The sequence below is a fragment of the Panthera onca genome, chromosome C1, assembly GCF_046562875.1.
Source record: "Panthera onca isolate mPanOnc1 chromosome C1, mPanOnc1 haplotype 2, whole genome shotgun sequence".
In the NCBI taxonomy this organism is placed as follows: domain Eukaryota; kingdom Metazoa; phylum Chordata; class Mammalia; order Carnivora; family Felidae; genus Panthera; species Panthera onca.
The window spans coordinates 45,032,877-45,054,539 of NC_138346.1; the positions used below are offsets into that span (position 1 = coordinate 45,032,877).

General features: G+C 33.9%; 1 long non-coding RNA gene across 3 annotated transcripts in view; it reads right to left on the reverse strand.

The window, feature by feature from the left end:
* LOC144617143 (uncharacterized) overlaps nucleotides 1–21,663 on the reverse strand; it is a 43,765-nt gene that overhangs the window by 18,554 nt on the left and 3,548 nt on the right. For 2 of the 3 annotated variants that reach the window (XR_013557229.2, XR_013557230.1), the window contains exons 3-5: nucleotides 16,930–16,985; nucleotides 13,897–13,954; nucleotides 4,655–4,728 (exon numbers count right to left, since the gene is read on the reverse strand). This is a non-coding gene — a long non-coding RNA (uncharacterized LOC144617143). The remainder of the gene's footprint in view (nucleotides 1–4,654; nucleotides 4,729–13,896; nucleotides 13,955–16,929; nucleotides 16,986–21,663) is intronic. The other variant, XR_013557231.2, reaches the window with a different exon arrangement.

The following is a 21,663-nucleotide window of genomic DNA, read 5'->3' on the forward strand; positions in this document are numbered from 1 at the left end:
TGGCCTTATGTTGAGGTATGTTTCCTCTAAACCTACTTTGTTGAGTGTTTTTCTTTTTTTTTTTTTTTTTTTATCATGAATGGATGTTGTACTTTGTCAAAAGCTTTTTCTGCATCTGCTGAAATGATCACATGGTTCTTACCCTTTCTTTCTTTTTTTTAAAACTTTATTATTTGAGAGAGAGAGAAAGAAAGAGAGTGAGAGAGCACACACATGGGGGAAGGGCAGAGAGACAGGGAGAGAATCCCAAGGAGGCTCCACATTGTCAGCACAAGCCTAGTGTGGGCCTTGATCTCACGAACCATGAGATCACGACCCAAGCAGAAATCAGGAGTCAGACGCCCAACTGACCTAGCCACCCAGTCGCCCCTCCTTTCTCATATTGATGCAATTGATGTATCACGTCGATTGATTTGAGAATACTAAACCATCCTTACAACCCAGGAATGAGTCCCATTTGATAGTGGTGAATGACTTTTTTAAGTGTATTGTTGAACATGGTTTGCCAGTATTTTGTTGAGGATTTTTCCATCTATATTCATCAGGGATACTGGTCCATAGTTCTCTTTTGTGGTGTCTTTATCTGGTTTTGATATCAAGGTAAGTTTGGCCTCATACAATGGATTTGAAAGTTTTCCTTCCTTTTCTATTTGTTAGACAAACTTAAAAAGAGTATTAACTCTTTTTGGTAGAATTTGCCTGTGAAGTCATCTGGTCCTGGACGTTTGTGTGTTAGGATTTTTTATTTTTAATCAATGATTCATTTTCTTTGCTGGTTATCCATCCATCTGTTCAAATTTTCTATTTCTTTTTATGTGTATTTTTCTGTTGTATTCTGCATTCTTCAAATTTTCTACAGTGAACTGGAATTAATTTTATAATTTAAAAAGTTTCATGTTTGCAAAAATTAAGAAACACACAGAATTGAAAGATAAATTCAAATGACTTATATGATACTAACCAGTTGTTTCTTAGACTAATTTCTCTCTTAAATATTCATTTCCTCCCTTTAAAAATGAGAATAATTTCACATTCAAAGAATGACTCGGAATAGTATATGCATGAGTGCACTCACATAATTCCTAACATATTCAATGCTTGATAAATATGTTGAAAGAAATACAAAAATCTAATGGTCTGAGAATGCATATTTCAAGTAAAATGCAAACTCTCCCATGAAGACCTGAATCAAAACAAGTGAAAAATGTTATTCATTCTTTCACTCTGTTCACTCTTACCTGCAATCCAGTTCAAATTGGACAAAAACATACCACTCTAAATTTAATATAAAAGGCAAACCAAATTGCTACCTTCCTTCCTTGGGGCATCTGTCTGTGTAAAGTCCTCCCTTATACTGGAAAGAAATTTTCAAATTTTGCTCTAAAATTCTCTCTTCCTAAAGTTGAATGTAAATGCTAGAGAGGACTTATTCAAATCCACATTTGTTCAAGCAGATGCTGAATGAAAGTCACTGAAGCACAATTTCCCACAGCTGATGAGAGCTTGGAAATTCATACACAGTACTGATTCAATTAAACAGATAATTATCAACTGACCATAGACTGGGATGGAAGCACTTTTAACATAATAAATACCTAAAATTTTAATAGTGGTCAAGGATTCAAGGTTTTTTAATTGTAGACTATAGATATTAAAGACAAAAGATAAGAATTTTCTTTCACTAGAAGAATCTAAAATTACCTTATGTGCTACAGGATTTTTTTCCCATTATGTCGAGTTTCAGATTTTATTGTGTGGCAGGTATGGGAATTGTGAATATCAGTTTTATGACAAATGCATGATTCTTGCTATATCCTTTATTCATTCAGCCCCTGAGCTAGGTAAATGTCTTCATTTTCACACTTCTAAAATAAATAATACAGTTCAAAATATTTCTCTAAGCACGGAGACAAATGGAAACCTGAGTCACGGTGTACTTACAACAAACCATCAACTTCTTAGGAAATACAACTGCAGCAGTCCTTAGCTTCACAAGACTAAAAATCCAGATTTAGAAGACAAATAAATTATGACATAATTGTATCTTACTCTTATCAAACACTTTATCAAACTTTCTTTTAGGTGAAAATTTTATTCCTGAATTTCTTTATTTGTAAATCTTACTTATTGGTGATAGAGTTTTAAAATCAGAGAGGAGTTTTAATCTCATCCTTTTGGAGAGAAAAATGACAGAGTCACAGAAGTATAGTTTTTAGAAGCAATAAATGAAAAAAAAAAAAACAACCCTATATAGTGTTTTGACATATATGATCTTGTTTCACCTGGACAATCCTATCAGATGATAGCAGTATTCGTTTTTTTAAGTAAGAAACTAAGGTTCAAAGAGGACAAATGACTTTCTTTAGGTCAATGAACTAGAAAGCACCGGAGCCATGATTTGAACACAGGTCTTTTCACTCTAAACAGTGTCCTTTGTAGTATACAAAATCATTTCTTCTGTGCCATATTTTCTCTCAGGGTAGTTTGTGTAAATGCAAGGATTAAATGCCAAAGTCTACTAATGTTAATAACTGCACCATCATTTAGAAAACCATTCCTTATTTTCAAATATCTTTTCCCAAAAGTGACTCTAAAAAACAGGTTCTGGCCTCAACATGGCCAAGATGACTCACTAGTAAATTGTTTTTGCATTTCTCATTAAGGAATCCAGTTAGGTAATCTTTTCCCATTCTGTGTTAACAACTTTCATATATTCAGAGATGACTAAAAGAAACAAATAACTTGTCCTTATAACAAAGTATAAATGTAACCATAATTTTGTAAACAACTCTGCAGAATGTTAGCATGGTGGGAAGGGAGGTGAATCAAGAGAAAAGAGATCTGCCGGGAAAAACCTTGGGTTAGTCACTTCCAACATGCTGTGCTTCATCTGCAAAACAGAGTAATGACCTATAGTATATCTGTGAGAATTACACAAAAATGTATATGATGGCAATTTGTAAGGCATCTAGCACTGTATAAATGTAAGAAAACAGAATTCATGATTTTTTCATGTATTGCCTAATGCAGATACTAACCACCATTTAATCAAAATATATAGTTGAACCTATTTGAAACTATACAAGAGTTACTAAAAAGTGTACAGAAATCAAAGAAAGCAAATCTTGAATAATCTTTTCACTTATATATATTACTTGTAAATTAAAATTTTTACATATTAAGAATGACTCTAAAATGCTAAGTTTACTTTCTATAAATAATATGCATTATCAGTCTCATCACTTATTATCTGAAGTGTGTCCTAACAGGCAATGTATCATCTCTTTTTCCAATATAGAATGATCTAAAAATTTGAATTAATCTAATGTTTACACATAAAAGGCATTCAAATATTTACTGACTCTAATGGTGATGTTAACTATCAATTCTCAAAGAATTAAAATATAATGAATGAGATATACTTAATACAAATTACAATAAAAAAACTTAATTTTCCTTAAATGATAGAAACTTCTCTTCAAGATCTTCCCTTGCTCTAAGAATTATTGCTATGTATACAAATTATTGTGCAGTATTTTAATAATAATTCAGCTATCTATGACTTGTGGTTAGAAATTTAATTTATAAGTGTGTTTAATATAAGTTAATAAATGCAATCATATTATTTTCCATATTGTTAATATTATTATTAAGTTTATTTTTTTTATTTTGAGAGAGAGAGTACAAGCAGGGGAAGGTAAGGGAGAGGGGGAGAGAATCCCAAGCAGGATTTGTGCTGTCAGCACAGAACTGGATGCAATCTCAGGAACTGTGAGATCACGACCTGAGCCAAGATCAAGAGTCGGATGCTTAACCATCTAAGCGACCCAGGCATCCCTCTTCTATTATTTTGGATTAAACTTATCCTATATAACCTCCCACAATAATTAAAATTAAACCCAGTAATATATTCTGTATGTAAAGTTTTTATATCTTTCAAAGAAAATTATGCAACACAATATATAGTTATGTAACATATGCAGCTATCTTGCTCAACTTTTATTTGCTGACCTTCCATTTATAAATATTTCCTCTATAGTTTACACTTCCAGTTTTTCTTATACTCAAGATCCTTAAAAAAACCTACTTTACAGTACCTTCTAATATAATTCTATTAAACCATGCTATTTCCTTCCTTCCTCATTCCCCAATTATTAGTTTCTTTCTCTTCAGTTTATCTTATCAACTCCTTAAGAGATAATTAACAAAGAATCATTTTTGTTTAATGCACTTGAACAAGGAAAAGGGAAGAGAATACGTGCTGCTAAGATGTGCAGGAAAACTGATATCCTTCCTATTGTTGGTCTTCCCTACTGACTAAATTCAAACAAAAATTTTGGGTCATGAAAAAAAGAGATAGCAAAAGTTGAACACCAAAGTATGGACTTTCCATGGCTGACCGAAGAAAAAGATAATTCTGATACCTATTACTTATAAATTGTGTTTATGTCCTACACATGTCTACTTTAACATTTTGAAAGCACTCACTTTTAATAGGGACAGTACATACCAGTTGACATATTGAATCCAAAGCTTTAAGGAAAAAATAAAGAAAAGCTTTTTGAGAAATTTCTAACTATGCAACTATCATGTAGCAAGTATTTCAGATTTTGCATTAAAAAAAGACTTTTTAGATTAGAAAGGCAGGAATTACCAAGAATTTTCTGGTGGTTTTCTGAATTCTTCATTTGTAATTATACCAAACTTCTTAATTCTCATATTAAGTCTCTGAAAATGAATAAAATATTTTATAAGTTTAAGAAACTGTAGTTACATTGGAAACAAAAGATAACTAAAGACAATATTCCTAGTAATAATTCTCAGGAAAAACAACAGATAAAATAATTAAGAACAGTATTTAGAATAGTCAGATATCTATATAATATGTAGAGAATAGTAAAGAAATATACGATTTTCATAGATTAAGATGAATATAATCTCTTAGACTTCAAAGAATCATAAAGATGGAAAATTTGGCCTACCATATATTAAAATTTCTCATATTGCAATAATTATAAAAAGTTTAGATCTGAAAACAAAATAGACTCAACATTATTAACCAAATAACATTAATTTGGTTAATAATAACATTATTAACCAAAAATAATAACTCATTTATTGGGCATATAGTATGAGTTAATCAATGTGTTAAATGGTATATATGTCTTATTCATATTTACATTTGATTTAATGACATATTTAGCTCTTGAAAAAAATTTATTATCTCCATTTTATGGATAAAAAAAAGCGCAGAGGTTAAGTAACTTAATCAAGGGCATAGAGCTAATATGCTTGAGTGCATAATAATTTAGCATATGATCTAGGCATTTCAGGTAAACATGAATTATTAAGAGACAAATGGCTAACATTTTAGAAAAGAAGATATCCATGTCATTTCTCATACCAAATGAATTTTCATAAAGATTTTCATTAATAATGTAAAAGTAGCAGAAAAAAAATAATATACATTTATATAATTTTTAATTGTGATTATTTTTGTTAGAATACCAAGGGAAAAAAATTTTAAAAAGCCTCTAAAATATTTGATTACATAAAACCTTAAAACATCTCTGTGGCAAAATATATTACCATCAAGTTAAATACAAATAATAAACTGGTAATATTATTTTCAACAAAATAGAACAAAGTTTTACTCTGTCCAGCAGAGTAGTTTTAGAAATAATAAAACTACTGGTACTCTAAATAGAAAAAGAAATTGGTAAAAAACAGAACAGGGCATTCACAAAAGAAGACACAGAATGCTCAATTAACATACAAAAATATTTCATATTCACTAGTAATCAATAAAATGCATACTAAAATAACAGCAAGATATTTTACTTGCCTGATGAGCAAAGATAACTGGCATTGGCAAAGGTGTGGTAAAATCTCCACTGACAATTACTGCTGATGTGAGAGTTAACTACTACCATCTTTTCTGGGAGTAAATGTGGTAACGTATAAAACATCTTTTTAAAATAGTCATATTCTTAGGTGTAAAATTGCACATCTTACAAATTTATCCTAAGCAAATAAATAGGCACATATTTTTATAAAAAAGTTTGTGGGCTGCATTGTTTATAATGGAGAGAAATAACTGGAAGCAAACAAAAATGCAACAATTCGATATTGTTTAAATAAGTTCACACAAATCTATATGATATACTATGCTATGATTTAAATGGTAACACAGATCTTTACTGATATGGTAAACACATATTTACTGAACTGGTAACTGAAATGGCAACACATATTTACTGATACGACAATGTGTTCATGATTACTGATCAGGGAAGCAAGACATAGACCCCCATGTTTAATATTATTTTAATTTCATGAATGCTGTCTATGTGCATACAAAAAAAAAAAAAAAAAAGACCTTTTAAAAGAACAGAAATTGGGCCTGGGTAGGAATTTAGGTAACCTTTTCCCTTTTGGTTTTGAATTTTTCACCTTCTCTAAAATGAATAGCAACACTTACACAAATTAATCTAAAAAACAAACAGGAGGTAAAAAGGAGAGAAGCAAATACAGATAATGCTTTTATAATAACAGGTTATAAAGGAGAGAGAGAATGAAGGTGATAGACAATGGGGTAATAGATGAATAAAAAAGAGAGACAGTAGATTCACAGATACCAGAGTTGAGAAAGGACAATAGCCAAACAAAGGAAAACACACAGCTTGGACCATAGAAAAAAAATATTTCAAAATTATTATACAAATAGGTTTGAATCCATGGTCAAAGACCCTTGAACAATTATAGATAAAAAAAAAGAGTGGATGCAAAAAATCCACTTATTACCCTATTTCTGACAATATAGTTACCAATGATCTCAATAAAAATAATAATGTCATGGCTCAGGAAACATATGACTTAATATTTTCCAAGAATCTATATGAAGGACAGAAATGAACATAAAACAGAATGATTAAGCTCATTCATATGAAAGTACTTTGTAAACTGCTCAGATTTACAGCAGTGATACTACTAATCTGTAAAAACTGAGTCTTTGAAGTCAGCCCAGAATGAGAACTGATTTATGAAAACTATCGAGGCAATGTAAGAAACTTTTTAGATATGCTTAGAGCAGGAAGTGAACAAAAAAGACCTGTTTATTTCAAATGATATGTAACTCTGAGGAAGTTGACCTAGATAAAACAACATAGATAAGCTTCTGCTCTGCTTCCTTTTCCTTGCCATATTAAAAAAAAATTCAAATTGGAAAAGGTGGAACAATTATGCAAAACTGACACTGTAGATACAATGTAGATACATTACAGAATCCTATAAATTCTTTGAATTAAAAGTCTCCAAGTGGAGTACCTGGGTGGCTCAGTCGGTTAAGTGTCTGACTCTTGGTCTCAGCTCAGGTCTTGATCTCAGGGTTGTGATTCAAGCCCTGAACTGGGGCCCACAGTGGGCATGGAGCCTACTTAAAAAAAAAAAAAAAAAAAAAAAAAAAAAAGACAAAGGAAAAAGAAAAAAGTCTCCAAGGAAATCCCAGATCATCCTGACATGAAAAATAGGTGATGATAATACACTGGCAGCTCAGAAGATCTTTAACCCTTCAGAAGCAGGGATATATATATATATATATTATATCTCCATGCCCCAGTTCTCGACAAAGAAAAATCAGTAAATGGTATCCTCTAGAACTAATGTAACTTTCATGTACATGGGCACACTGAATCATGGTCTATGAGAAGAATATCCAAATTTCTTGGAACACTAAATGACTGAGGTCTAAAGGGAAGTCTCCATTCCTTGCAGTGAGAAATAGTTTCAAGTACTCACAAGAAGCTAGACAGACATGAAGAAAATGAAGAAAAGATGAAATCTGTTTTTCTTCTACCAGCAGTTAAAATGTTTCCCAAAATTAAAGTTACTAGATGATGTATATCACTCTGCAATTAAACAGAGCTAAGGTGTGTACCTGACCTCCACTAGAAAGTGGTCCTAATGCTCCATTCCCTCCATCAGTTCCTATCTTTATTTCCTCCTATCCTGCTGGATCCCATGTCTATCTTATTCTGTTAATGATTCCCTCTCTTCTGTACTTTTACACATTCTTCTCTATGCCTCTTCCTAATATATAAACATGTTCAAAGGGTTGGGTTTTTTTTTTCTTTTTAGTATATTTAAAACAAAAATTCTCACTTGGCTTCGTGTCCTACTTTGGCTAACACACTCTATCCTCATTATATTATGCTTCAGGTGTACACTCTTCTTTTCTCATAAACTTGTCAACCCTCTAAAATAAGATATACATTCTTTCTGGTCTACTGAAAGTACTCCTGCTAAGTTCACCAATGGTCTCTAACCTATTGAAACTAAAGGATATTCTGCAATCCTTGTCTTATTTGACCTCTCCTAAGCATTTAATACTGACTTTACCCTTCTTCCTGAAGTTATCATTTCCCTTGGCTTTTGGGATGACTGTTGCTTGATCTCCCCTGCCTCTGCAACATTTTTTTTTTGGTTGCCTCATCTCAACAATATAGATGGGCTCATCCTGTTCCTTAAAATATTAGTGTTGCTCAGGATTCCATTCTTATTTTCTAAATAAATGTATAAATAAATGTAGTTCTAAATTTTCTTCCTCTCAGTATGCTCTTTGAATAACTTATCTACACCAGAGGCTTCACTTACACGACAATTATTTCAAGTCTGCATTTTCAGCTACATCCTCTGCTCCAAGTCATATACATGGTTTACTAAATATCTAAATGTGCATGGTCCCTAGGCACTTAATGGGGATAAAACCAAAACAAAACCAGAGTGTAACTTTCAAATTAGTACAAAACAAATACACAAAAACCTTCCACTGGAACCAAAAGTAAAAACATCCACAATCACAGTAAAACATTTTAACATCCTCTTTCAGTACTCAATATCTAACAAAAAAGCAAAAGTTCATGCATGTTTGTGTTAACACAATTAACAAGCCTCAGCTGATCTAATGAAAGGGTGTATGTAGTGTGTGTGTATGTGTGTGTGTGTGTGTGTGTGTGTGTGTGTGTGTGTGTATAAATCCGCACTCAACAAATGGATGTTCTTTTCAAGAACATTTGTAACAAGTTTATTTTCTAAAGCTATAATAATTAAAAACTGTGTATTAACTCTAAGACAAACAAAACCAATGAAATAGAATAGGGAATTCAAAAATCAGTGGAGGTAGGATATGCCTCAGTAATAAATATCATTAGGATAACTGAAAACTGATAATCTGTATGATAAAAAATATTTGAATACATACAAAATAAATTCTAGATGAACTCAATTCTTAAGTGTGGCAATGTTGAACTTTAGCTGAACCCTGTGTTCTCTGAAAGGAGTGGTAGTTGAAAAATGCCTCCACTTTTTTTGTTTCCAGAACGAATTAACTACAAAAGATCACTCTGTTCTAACTTATTGCCAGATATGACCCACTTCTACCCCTCCTCAGTGACTATAACTTCCTTGTTTACCTGCCTTTATAAAATTCAGGTCCCCTTCTTTTGAGATGTTCCTAATGAATGTTGTCACTCCTGCAATACCCTCAATAAAATCATCTTTTTAATTTCTGGTGACTCTAACAAGTATGAAAAACAAAGTAGAAGAACTGTTGAAAGAAAACATGAGAGAAAATCTTATTAACACTGGGGCAAGTAAGAATTTCCTGACTGACGTGGATAAACTTCAAAAATACCGTTCAAGTGAAAAAAGTTGCAGAAAAAACTCTGCATTTATATATTATATAAAGTTTAAAAAGTCTGTGTGCATGTGTGTAATTAGTGATACAAAACTATGTGATAAAAATTTAAACTATGGACAAAAAGGATACATATCAACTTTAGAATAGTTATTAACTGTTGTGAGAGAGGGAAGTGAATAGCATGGGAGGGGAGCAAGTTTTGCTGGATATATATCTTCCTCTTTTTTTAAATATGAAACTTATTGTCAAATTGGTTTCCATACAACACCCAGTGCTCGTCCCAACAGGTTCCCTCCTCAATGCCCATCACCCACTTTCCCCTCCCTCTCACCCCCCATCAACTCTCAGTTTATTCTCTGTTTTTAAGAGTCTCTTATGGTTTGCCTCCCTCCCTCCCTCCCTCTTTTTTTTCCTTCCCCTCCCCCATGGCTTAAAGTTTCTCAGGATCCACATAAGAGTGAAAACATATGGTATCTGTCTTTCTCTGTATGACTTATTTCACTTAGCATAACACTCTCCAGTCCCATCCACATTGCTACAAAACGCCATATTTCATTCTTTCTCATTGCCAAATAGTATTCCACTGTATATACAAACCACAACTTTTTTTTTTTTTTTTTTTAATATATGAAATTTACTGTCAAATTGGTTTCCATACAACACCCAGTGCTCATCCCAAAAGGTGCCCTCCTCAGTACCCATCACCCACCCTGCCCTCCCTCCCACCCTGCCCTCCCTCCCACCCCCCATCAACCCTCAGTTTGTTCTCAGTTTTTAACAGTCTCTTATGCTTTGGCTCTCTCCCACTCTAACCTCTTTTTTTTTTTTTTTTTTTTTTTTTTTTTTTTTTTCCCTTCCCCTCCCCCATGGGTTTCTGTTATGTTTCTCAGGATCCACATAAGAGTGAAACCATATGGTATCTGTCTTTCTCTGTATGGCTTATTTCACTTAGCATCACACTCTCCAGTTCCATCCATGTTGCTACAAAAGGCCATATTTCATTTTTTCTCATTGCCACGTAGTATTCCATTGTGTATATAAACCACAATTTCTTTATCCATTCATCAGTTGATGGACATTTAGGCTCTTTCCATAATTTGGCTATTGTTGAGAGTGCTGCTGTAAACATTGGGGTACAAGTGCCCCTATGCATCAGCACTCCTGTATGCCTTGGGTAAATTCCTAGCAGTGCTATTGCTGGGTCATAGGGTAGATCTATTTTTAATTTTTTGAGGAACCTCCACACTGTTTTCCAGAGTGGCTGCACCAATTTGCATTCCCACCAACAGTGCAAGAGGGTTCCTGTTTCTCCACATCCTTGCCAGCATCTACAGTCTCCTGATTTGTTCATTTTAGCCACTCTGACTGGCGTGAGGTGGTATCTGAGTGTGGTTTTGATTTGTATTTCCCTGACGAGGAGTGACGTTGAGCATCTGTTCCTGTGCCTGTTGGCCATCTGGATGTCTTCTTTAGAGAAGTGTTTATTCATGTCTTCTGCCCATTTCTTCACTGGATTATTTGGTTTTTGGGTGTGGAGTTTGGTGAGTTCCTTATAGATTTTGGATACTAGCCCTCTGTCTGATATATCATTTGCAAATATCTTTTTTTGATTCCCAAACCAGACAGAGACCAAGCAAAAAAAGAGAACTACAGGCCAAAATCCCTGATGAATATGGATGCAAAAATTCTCAACAAGATACTAGCAAATCAAATTCAATAGCATATAAAAAGAATTATTCACCATGATCAAGTGGGATTCATTCCTGGGCTGCAGGGCTGATTCAATATTCGCAAATCAATCAATGTGATATATCACATTAATAAAAGAAAAGATAAGAACCATATGATCTTGTCACTGATGCAGAAAAAGCATTTGACAAAATTCAGCATCCTTTCTTAATAAAAACCCTCGAGGAAGTCGGGATAGAAGGAACATACTGAAACATCATAAAAGCCATTTATGAAAAGCCCAAAGCTAGTATCATCCTCAATGGGGAAAAACTGAGAACTTTCCCCTGAGATCAGGAACACGACAGGGATGTCCACTCTCACCGCTGTTGCTTAATGTAGTGTTGGAAGTTCTAGCATCAGCAATCAGACAACAAAAGGAAATAAAAGGCATCAAAATTGGCAAAGATGAAGTCAAGCTTTCACTTTTTGCAGATGACATGATATTATACATAGAAAACCCGACAGGCTCTACCAAAAGTCTGCTAGAACTGATACATGAATTCAGCAAAGTCGCAGGATACAAAATTAATGTACAGAAATCAGTTGCATTCTTATATGCTAATATTATGAAGCAATAGAAAGACAAATAAAGAAACTGATCCCATTCACAATTGCACCAAGAATCATAAACTACCTGGGAAGAAACCTAACCAAAGAGGTAAAAGATCTGTATGCTGAAAACTATAGAAAGCTTATGAAGGAAATTGAAGAAGATACAAAGAAATGGAGAAACATTCTGTGCTCATGGATTGCAAGAATAAATATTGTTAAAATGTCAATACTACCCAAAGCAATCTACACGTTCAATGCAATCCCTATCAAGCATTCTTCTCGAGGCTAGAACAAGCAGTCCTAAAATTTGTATGAAACCACAGAAGACCCCGAATAGCCAAAGTAATATTGAAGAAGAAGACCAAAGCGGGAGGCATCACAATCCCAGGCTTTAGCCTCTACTACAAAGCTGTAATCATCAAGACAGCATGGTATCGGCACAAAAACAGACACATAGACCAATGGAATAGAACAGAGACTCCAGAACTGAACCCACAAAAGTATGGCTAACTAATCATTGACAAAGCAGGGAAGAATATCCATGGAAAAAAGACAATCTCTTTAACAAATGGTGCTGGGAAAACTGGACAGCAACATGCAGAAGAATGAAACCAGACCACTTTCTTACACCATTCACAAAAATAAACTCAAAATGGATGAAGGACCTGAATGTGAGACAGGAAACCATCGAAACCCTAGAGGAGAAAGCAGGAAAAAGCCTCTCTGACCTCAGCCGCAGCAATTTCTTAACTTGACACATCCCCAAAGGCAAGGGAATTAAAACCAAAAATGAACTATTGGGACCTCATGAAGATAAAAAGCTTCTGCACTGCAAAGGAAACCATCAACAAAACTATATCTTCCTTTTAAAAAGGATTTACAGAAGAGACACCTGGGTGGCTCAGTCAGCTGAGTGTCTCACTTTGGCTCAAGTCATGATGTCACAGTTCTGAGTCTGAGCCCTGCATTGGGCTCTGCGCTGACAGCATGGAGCCCACTTTGTATCCTCTGCCCCTGACCTCTCTGCACCTCCCGCACTCTCTCTCTCTCTCAAAATTAAATAAACCTTTTTTAAAAAAGGGTTTACAGGGAGTCTGGGTGGCTCAGTTGGGTAAGCGTCCGACTTGGTTAAGCATCCGACTTCAGCTCAGGTCATGATCTCGTGGTTTGTGAGTTCGAGCCCCACGTTGGGCTCTGTGCTGACAGCTCAGAACCTGGAGCCTGCTTCAGATTCTCTCTCCATCTCTCGGCCCCTCCCCTGCTCATGCTCTGTGTCTCTCTGCCTCTCAATAATAAATAAACGTTGAAAAATAATTTAAAAAGTTAAAAAAAAAAGGATTTACAGCAAAGTTTCAAATAGCTAAGGAATTTTGTTAAAACACAGAATTGTGATTCAATAGGTTGGGAATGGGGGGTAGGCTGAGATTCTGCATTTCTAATAAACTCCCAGGTGATATGTTAATGCTGCTAGGCCAAGGACCACACTTTAGATCCTTGAATTTAAAGAAAATACGGCTAACTTGATTAAACCTAAACGGTGAGCATAAAAGTCTATTATATTCTGGTATGTTTGAATTAACTCATAAATAAATATGAAGTTGAAGAGAACTTCTGGCAGCCTCCTTGAGGCACCACAACACAGTAGTAAATAATCCCTGTCTCAACTGTATATACATACATTTAAGGCTGTTCTCATTTTGTGACACAGACAATATGTTTACAAATACACAAACACATAAAAAAAGGAAATTACCTGAGATTCTAAAAAAATGTCAGGAGAGTAGCTTAAATTCTTATAACACTAATTATTAATAAAATCATTAATATGTTATTAATAATTAATTAGTGGTAAAATTTTACTTTTTTTTCATTTAGTTACTAAAGTTGACAAATTTCTTAGTTAATTTAATCCTAACCTCTTCATCTGTCATTGATGAGATACTCCTGAGGGACACTTTTTGAGGTGTTCTTACACTATTAAAAAAATGGAATAGCATTAATTCAGATTAACATTTAGAATATAATAATTCAGATTAATTTGTAAAGTGACATAAGTAAATGACTTCACTAAAATCTCTGCTTAATAATTGTATATTTTCTTTACTTGAAGATGTGGGTTTAGGAAGTTTACATCAATTGATTAAGACGATCATTAAGCATAGAGTATAAAGTCTCTGAAGGCCAGAGCTTTGGTGTGGTTTGTTCTCTATTTCTTAGCATCTAAAACACTCCTGGTATATAAAAGCCCTTAACAAATAACTGTAAAATAAATAAATAAATTTCATTTAGTGATTCCAGTGTACCAGGATGTTTTAAAGGCTCTAAAGATAAAAACAAAATATGGCTTGTCCTTCAGGTGTCAAAATTTGGTGGGGATGATGGACACATAATTTTTATCTTATATATTATAAAATTATACATGTAAACAATATTGATGTATTTAGAAACCTATATATTTTTATACAGTAGGGAAAAAAAGGAAGGTCATGTAAAAAAGGAGGAAATATATATTCAGAGAGAGGAACTATATATAAAGAAGTGTATAATGTGAAAATAGGTGAGGTGGTAAGGATGGTAAAATAGGTACAAGATGCTATGAAAACATAATAGGGAGAGAATGCTCAATTTGCTCAAGAAGATCAAGAATTAATTCTCAAGAATTAACATTAATTTTGAGTGTTGCAGGATAAATCAAAGTTTGATGGGTGACTCTGAACTGACCTGGGATAGAGTGGAGCAGGAGGTAGCAGGTAGCAGAAAGTAGGGAGACAGATATTCTAAAGAGAGGAATGTGTAGAAAAGCAGGAAAACCAAGGAGTATTTTAGAAAATGTCAAGCAATTTAGCATGTCAAAACTTGGGGTAGAAGAGAAAAAAATGATTGGAAATGAACTGAAAATATAGAAGCCAGGCTATGACGTGCTTGATACATCATACTAAGAATTTTGATTTATAACAATGATTATAAGCAAGAAGAATGGTTTGATTAGATTTGTATTTGAGAGTCTTTGGTAGCAACAGGAAATATGAATAAGTAGGTAGGACTAAAGAAAAAAAGAGGTCTTTCAATATGGTTGAGGCCAAAAGTGATTAGAGTTTGGACTAGGACAGTAGTTTTGATGAGTGAAGCAATTCAAGAGCTTTTTGGAGGTAGAATGGACAAGATGATCATGGAGATGTTAAAACAGCTGCCATATTCCTGACTTGGGAGATTGAGCGCAGTGTGCAATAGTGATTATATGTATACAGATGCATGTGTGCTAAAAGCATATATATACATTAAGACAAAACATGTGAACAGAGAAGCGTGTGGGCACACAAGAAAGATGGAGAAGACAACATATAAAATGAAGTATATATAATGTGTATGTGAGAGAAAAGATGGAAACAGATGGAAAAATATGTTTGTGGGGATGCCTCTTTTTTTTTTCTTTTTAAGCAGTCCTCATTTTCACTTCAAATCACCTAAAAGCTGTACTTACAATTCAGGCAATGTCTAGTTCTCTAAATGAGTTAACATATATAAAGGGCTTGGAGTGCCTGGGAGGATCAGTTGGTTGAGCGTCTAACTTCAGCTCAGGTCATGATCTCATGGTTTGTGAGTTTGAGCCCCACATGAGGCTCGCTGCTGTCAGTGCAGAGTCCGCTTTGGATCTTCTGTCCCCCTCTCTCTGTGCCCCTTCCCTGCTTGTGCTCTCTCTAAAATAAATAAATCTTAAAAAAAAACATATGCAAAGGGATTAGAATAGTATCTAGTAAATATAAGTTTTGAATTAATTTTAACTATTTTATTATTACCCTGAACCCTTGGAGAGCTTTAGTCCCTACTCTCACTTTTCTACTTCATTCCATTCTGAGTTCAAAAGATTTGGTACAATCTCTAGGTTACATGTAACTTTTAAATTCTTCAATACTGTCACCCAATTAAAGCATTTTGTTGAAATAAAGATGATCTGCTTATTCAAAACACGGAGAAGCTGGAAGAAGAGCTTTCATGAATTGTCGATTTGCTCCCGGAAATATATAAAACTTATGCACCCCAAGTAGGTTATTACAGTGACAGTGGTTTCAGATCTGGCTTAGAAAGATACTTTATGTCATTGAGAGTTGATGCAATCTGTTTCTAAAATGGAGTTATCAGTAAGAGAAAAATTTGAGAAGAAAAAGATAAAGAAATTCAATACATTTCCAGAGATGCTTGAAATGGACCTTCAAAATGTTCTCTTCTTTTCTTTGAAGAGTTAGGAATAATCAGACCAAAAATATCCATATAGTACAGCAAACTTCAATGAAAATATAAATTATTTTTAACTACACAGGAGCTCTCTTTCATTAGCTTAGTAGAAAATTAACTGTAAATTCATACTATCAAATTATTGTCAGCATCTAATCATTAATGGTTTCTGACTCTAAGATACTGTCATGATGAGTTACTTACCAAAAATGATACACATTTGTTATACTTCGGTGCACAGTGAAAGATTAAGCATTTTTAAAATACTTTTTAAAAAAAGGAAGGAAGGAAGGAAGGAAGGAAGGAAGGAAGGAAGGAAGGGCAAGGCAAGCAGGCAAAAAATAAATAAAATGCTTTGGTTTTTAACTGTTATATTCCCTTAAGAAATAGGACAAAAGAATAAGGGATGTGAACTCATATTCACTGAGTATCTACTATGTCCTAGGTATTGTACTAGTTGCTTTACATTTCCCTTATTTTGTCTTTACAAAACTTGGCAAAGTAAATTATTTTCCCCATACAACACAGAGGATACACATAGAAGTTGAATAGTCTACAGTAACAGCTAATAAAAGATAAAGCTGGAATTTAAACCTGAAGCTTTCCAACTCAAAGGCCCACATTCTACTCTACTGGTGATTCGTAAATATAGGACATACATGTCTTATATTTGAATAAAGTTATAGATTTTAAAGAAATTTGTGTATTTCACTGACATATCATGTGCTTCTTTTGAACTACCATCTTCACTTATAGTTTCTGTTTCTTCCTCCTTTGGGGAAAAGAAAAATGCGTATTAGGATCAGGGTTAACATGTATATGAGAGTATGCAATTCTCTCCCAAAATGTATATCCCTAAATTGCCTGAAATTCAATTATTTATAGAGATTAATTTCAGGGCAACTGATTCATTTTAAAATCCAAATATCCTAGTCATCCACACCATAGTTTTTCTCCCGTTATGATAGAATGTATCTTTATATCATTCACATTAATACAAGTCCCTTTCAACCTAATTCTTTTTAACAATTGGCCAAGATCAACCAAATTAAGAGAGAGTAAGTATAATTGGTAGTTGGGAAAGAAAAGAACAAACAAGAGGTGATCTGGAAATATTCAGGCCTCTGTAGAACGCAGGAGAAAGTATAGAGACTACAATAAGAATATGGAGCCCAGAAAGGCTATAGAGAAGGATAATAAAATATACATTTCCCCCAGGCAAAACATCAGAAATTTGCTATTATGAAAATCAAGGTAAATTAAATGAATTTAAAGCATCTTTTTGTCCATGTGCACCATGAACTCGACATTCTTGTTAAGTATGGTTTGATCATCATCCAGAGTCACTAATTAACACATTTTACTGGCTGAAAAATGAAGGGGTCCCTGGCTGGCTCAGTCAGAAGAACATGCAACTCTTGACCTCGGGTCATGAGTTCAAGCTCCACATTGGGTATAGAGATTACTAAAAAAAAATAAAATAAAGTTTTGAAAAAAAAAAGAATGATTTAGAACTGAAAAATACAAAATAAAAATATATGCCTTAAAATTTACTTTGATTGAATTTAAGTTTTGAATAATGTATTTTTATACCTCAAGAATGTCAAATTCTTCAAGCTCTTCTAAAGAAACTTCTTCTATGTTGAATGAACACAATGAACATGAGATTACTAAGACACTTAAGATATAATGTAAATGGAATTTTGCAGTGTGATTTTTTTCAACTAACCTCATCTCTATTCTTATCCATTCCAATTCATTTTCAACATGTTTTAAATTAATATTCTTAACACACAGTTCTGATTATGTTACTTCCCTGCTTAAAAATTTTTAGCTGCTCTTACTAAAGTTGAAAATATTTAGCCTGATATTCAAGGCCCTTCAAAATTTGCTTCCAAATGAACCTCTAATCTTATTTCCTAGGACTCTCCTTTGGATGGGGAGTAAGAATAGTATTGGTTTGTCAATACCTCCAGATTTGAAATTAAAGGGAGAGTGTGCTAAATAAAATGTCATCATTCAAATATACAGATAATTATAGATTGTTTTGTGGGTTAGGCACCATGCTAGGTGATAAAGATAAGCAGAGATAAAATTATACCCAAGAAAAATTACAATACTAAGTGACTTTAATACTAAGTATACTAAGCATTAAATAAATGGCAAACAAAATAAGTGCTAGGGTTTAGAGTTTACCTCACTGTTTTGGAAAACACACACACACACACACACACACACACACACACACACACACACACAGGAGATTTTGGCCAGCTGAAGGATGTCCAGGCACTGGGATTAATTATTAGTGCAGAGTCCTATAAGGTATGGGTGAGGAGGAGAAAGGGAAGAACTTTGGCAGTGATCAAACAATACAGGTTCCCTCCAACCCGAGGGCCTCTTCCTTTCTTCCTATTGACTCTGGCTGTGCTCTCCACCCAGAGAGCATTTTCATCTTGTCTTTTCTGTATTCTTTCACTTTCTTTTTCCTTTACTATTTAATTTGAATGTCTTCATCTATGTTAATGGTTTTGATCTCATTTTATTTGTTCTTTAATGGTAATCATTGCAAGTCCTTTTTGGAAATAAACAGTGTTCAAGTCACCTTTTCTTTCCTGTTCCAATTTTTTTTCCTTTAAAAAGCAAACAAACCAATTAAAAAATGGGCAGGGTATCTGAACAGACATTTTTCCAAAGAAGACATACAGATGCTCACGTGTACATGAAAAGATGCTCAACACCATTAATCATCAGGGAAATGCAAATAAAAACCACAATGAGATATCACCTCACACCTATTAGAATAGCTGTTGTCAAAAAGACAAGAAATAACAAGTGTAGGCAAGGATGTGGAGAGAAGGGGACCCTTGTGCACTGCTGATGGGAATGTAAATTGGTACAACCACATGCAAACAGTATAGAGATTCCTCAAAAAATTAAAAATATAATTACCATATGGTCCAACAATCCCTATTCTGGGTATATATCCCCTCAAAAATAAAACTCTTATTTGAAAAGATATATGCACCCCCATGTTCACTGTAGCATTATTTACCAAGCCAAAATATGTAAGCAACCTAAGTGTCTACTAATGAATGAATGGATAAAAAAATTGTGGTTTATATATATAATGGAATATTATTTAGCCATAAAAAACATTTGTAACATTTGTCAGTTGTAATAACATGGACGGACCTAGAAGGTATTATGCTAAGTGAAATAAGTCAGAGAATGATAAATACCATGTGATCTCTTACATGTGGAATCTAAAAAACTAATAGGTACAGATTGCAAATTGGTGGTTGTAGAGGCTAGGGGTGGGGAGTTGGAAAAATGGGTGAACTGCTTTTTTAAAATTTAAATAAATGGAATAAAAATTATGTTAAAAGTATACTCAACATAATATAACCCATGATGAAAGAATGTGAAAATATTTCATTAAAAGTGAGAAGTGGGAAAAAATAAAGCAAACAAAAAACCATGCCTACAAGATAAATTCCCAGCCCACAGCCCAGCTGTGCAATTTTCTTTGTGAAGCTGATCACCCTTACTGATGTGATTTTCATTTATTCTGAACTTCCCTGCATTTTTATTCCTCTCATTCAAAAATACTGATTCTAATAGAGTTATTTGTGGACTATTCTCTTTTAATAGACTAAATCTTCCTAAAGGCAGAGATTATGTTTTATTTAATTTTGACTCCCTCTGGGTCTTGAATTCCCTAAGGTGGTTTATGACAGATGTCTGATAAAAATGGAGTGAGTGAATAAATTTTAAAATGTCACTAAAATCATTCTTTATGAAAGTGGTAAAGTGCCCAAAGGAGATTCCTTTAAGAAACTATTGTGGAGAGCAATATATAGACAAATCATAGCATGAATCAAAGAAAAAAGAAAAGTTAATATTCAGTAAACAATATTAATCTTTTTCTCACTCATAGTTTGATCCCATGGATAGGTGACAACATGGACAGGTGAAAATGGAAAATTCTCATGATATGTGGAAGAGCTGAAAATCAGATATTTAAATAATCCTCAAAAGTAGTATTATCTCCAATCTCAAAAGCATGATCACAAAACATAAATATAAATTCCTTAATGCTAGAACATTTTTATGAGAAGAAATTAAAATGCCAGATATTTCATAAATAAATTTATATTAAAAAAGACAATATTTTGTATGAAAATTTCAGATGAATTTGCAACTCCTATATTGATCATTTTCTGAAAGATCAACAGAACATTTTAATAATAAGTCTCCTCAAACTGGCATAATATAAGTGTTCTGTCTCTGTATAATAAACCACTTCAGGGGCGCTTGGGTGGCTCAGTCGGCTAAGTGTCTAACTTAGGCTCAGGTCAGGATCTCACATTTCATGAGTTCCAGTCCCGCGCGGGCTCTGTGCTGACAGCTCAGTCTGGAGCCTGCTTCAGATTTTGTCTCCCTGTCTCTCTGCCCCTCCCCTGCTCGCACTCTGTCTCTCTCTCCCTCAAAATAAATAAACATTAAAAAAATTTTAAAAACCACCTCAAAACTTAGTGGTTTAACAATTTATCTTTTGTGGTTCTGAGGGCTGAAGAGCTCAGCTGGGCAGTTCTCACTGGGGGTGTTTCATATAGTTGTAAACAGATGATAGCTGAGGCTAGAGACATCTGAAGGCATCTTCCCTCAATGTCTGACACCTGAGCTTAGGATGGTTCAACAACTGGGAAAAAAGTAGTCAAGCATCTTTTCTCCACCTGGCTAGCTTGTGTTTTCTAAAACAGACTCAACATAGAAAGAATGACTTCTTCTGAGTTCCCCAGGGAAGCTGTTTCAAGCGAGCCTGCAGGAAAGCTACGAAGCTTCTATGACTTCGTCTTAGAAGGCATATAGTGTCACTTATAATCTAATGGTCAAAGTAATCATAAACTAGCTCAGATTCAAAGAAGTGGAGGAACATTCTTCACCTCTTAATGGGGGAATGGCTTGTGGGTACAAGAAGGTAAGAATTGATGGGGGCCATTTTGGAGCCAGCTACCTCAGTAACATTTCTGAGAATATAGAAGTCCAACTTCTTAAATAAAGAATGATGTCCCGTAAGAAAATCTAAATCTAACTTCCCAATGGAAATTGAGCATAGAGAACCATAAACAGAGTCATAATTCTGATTATTTGATTTTCAGTATATGTTTGTATTAAAAAATGTATCTGTATTCTATTTCAAGAATCTAGCATTTAGCCAAAGGATTATATGCACTCTTATTAACCCAGTGCACATAAATTGTGTTAACAAATAGAAATGTGAGAAATGCAGAATATCAGATCCTACTCCAGACTATCTGAGCCAGTAGAAATGTCAGAATATCAGATCCTACTCCAGAACTACTGAATCAGACATGAATTTTCAGAAGATGTCCAAAAGATTCAAATGCACAGTAAAGTTTTGAGAAGTGTTGACTTGGGGCCAT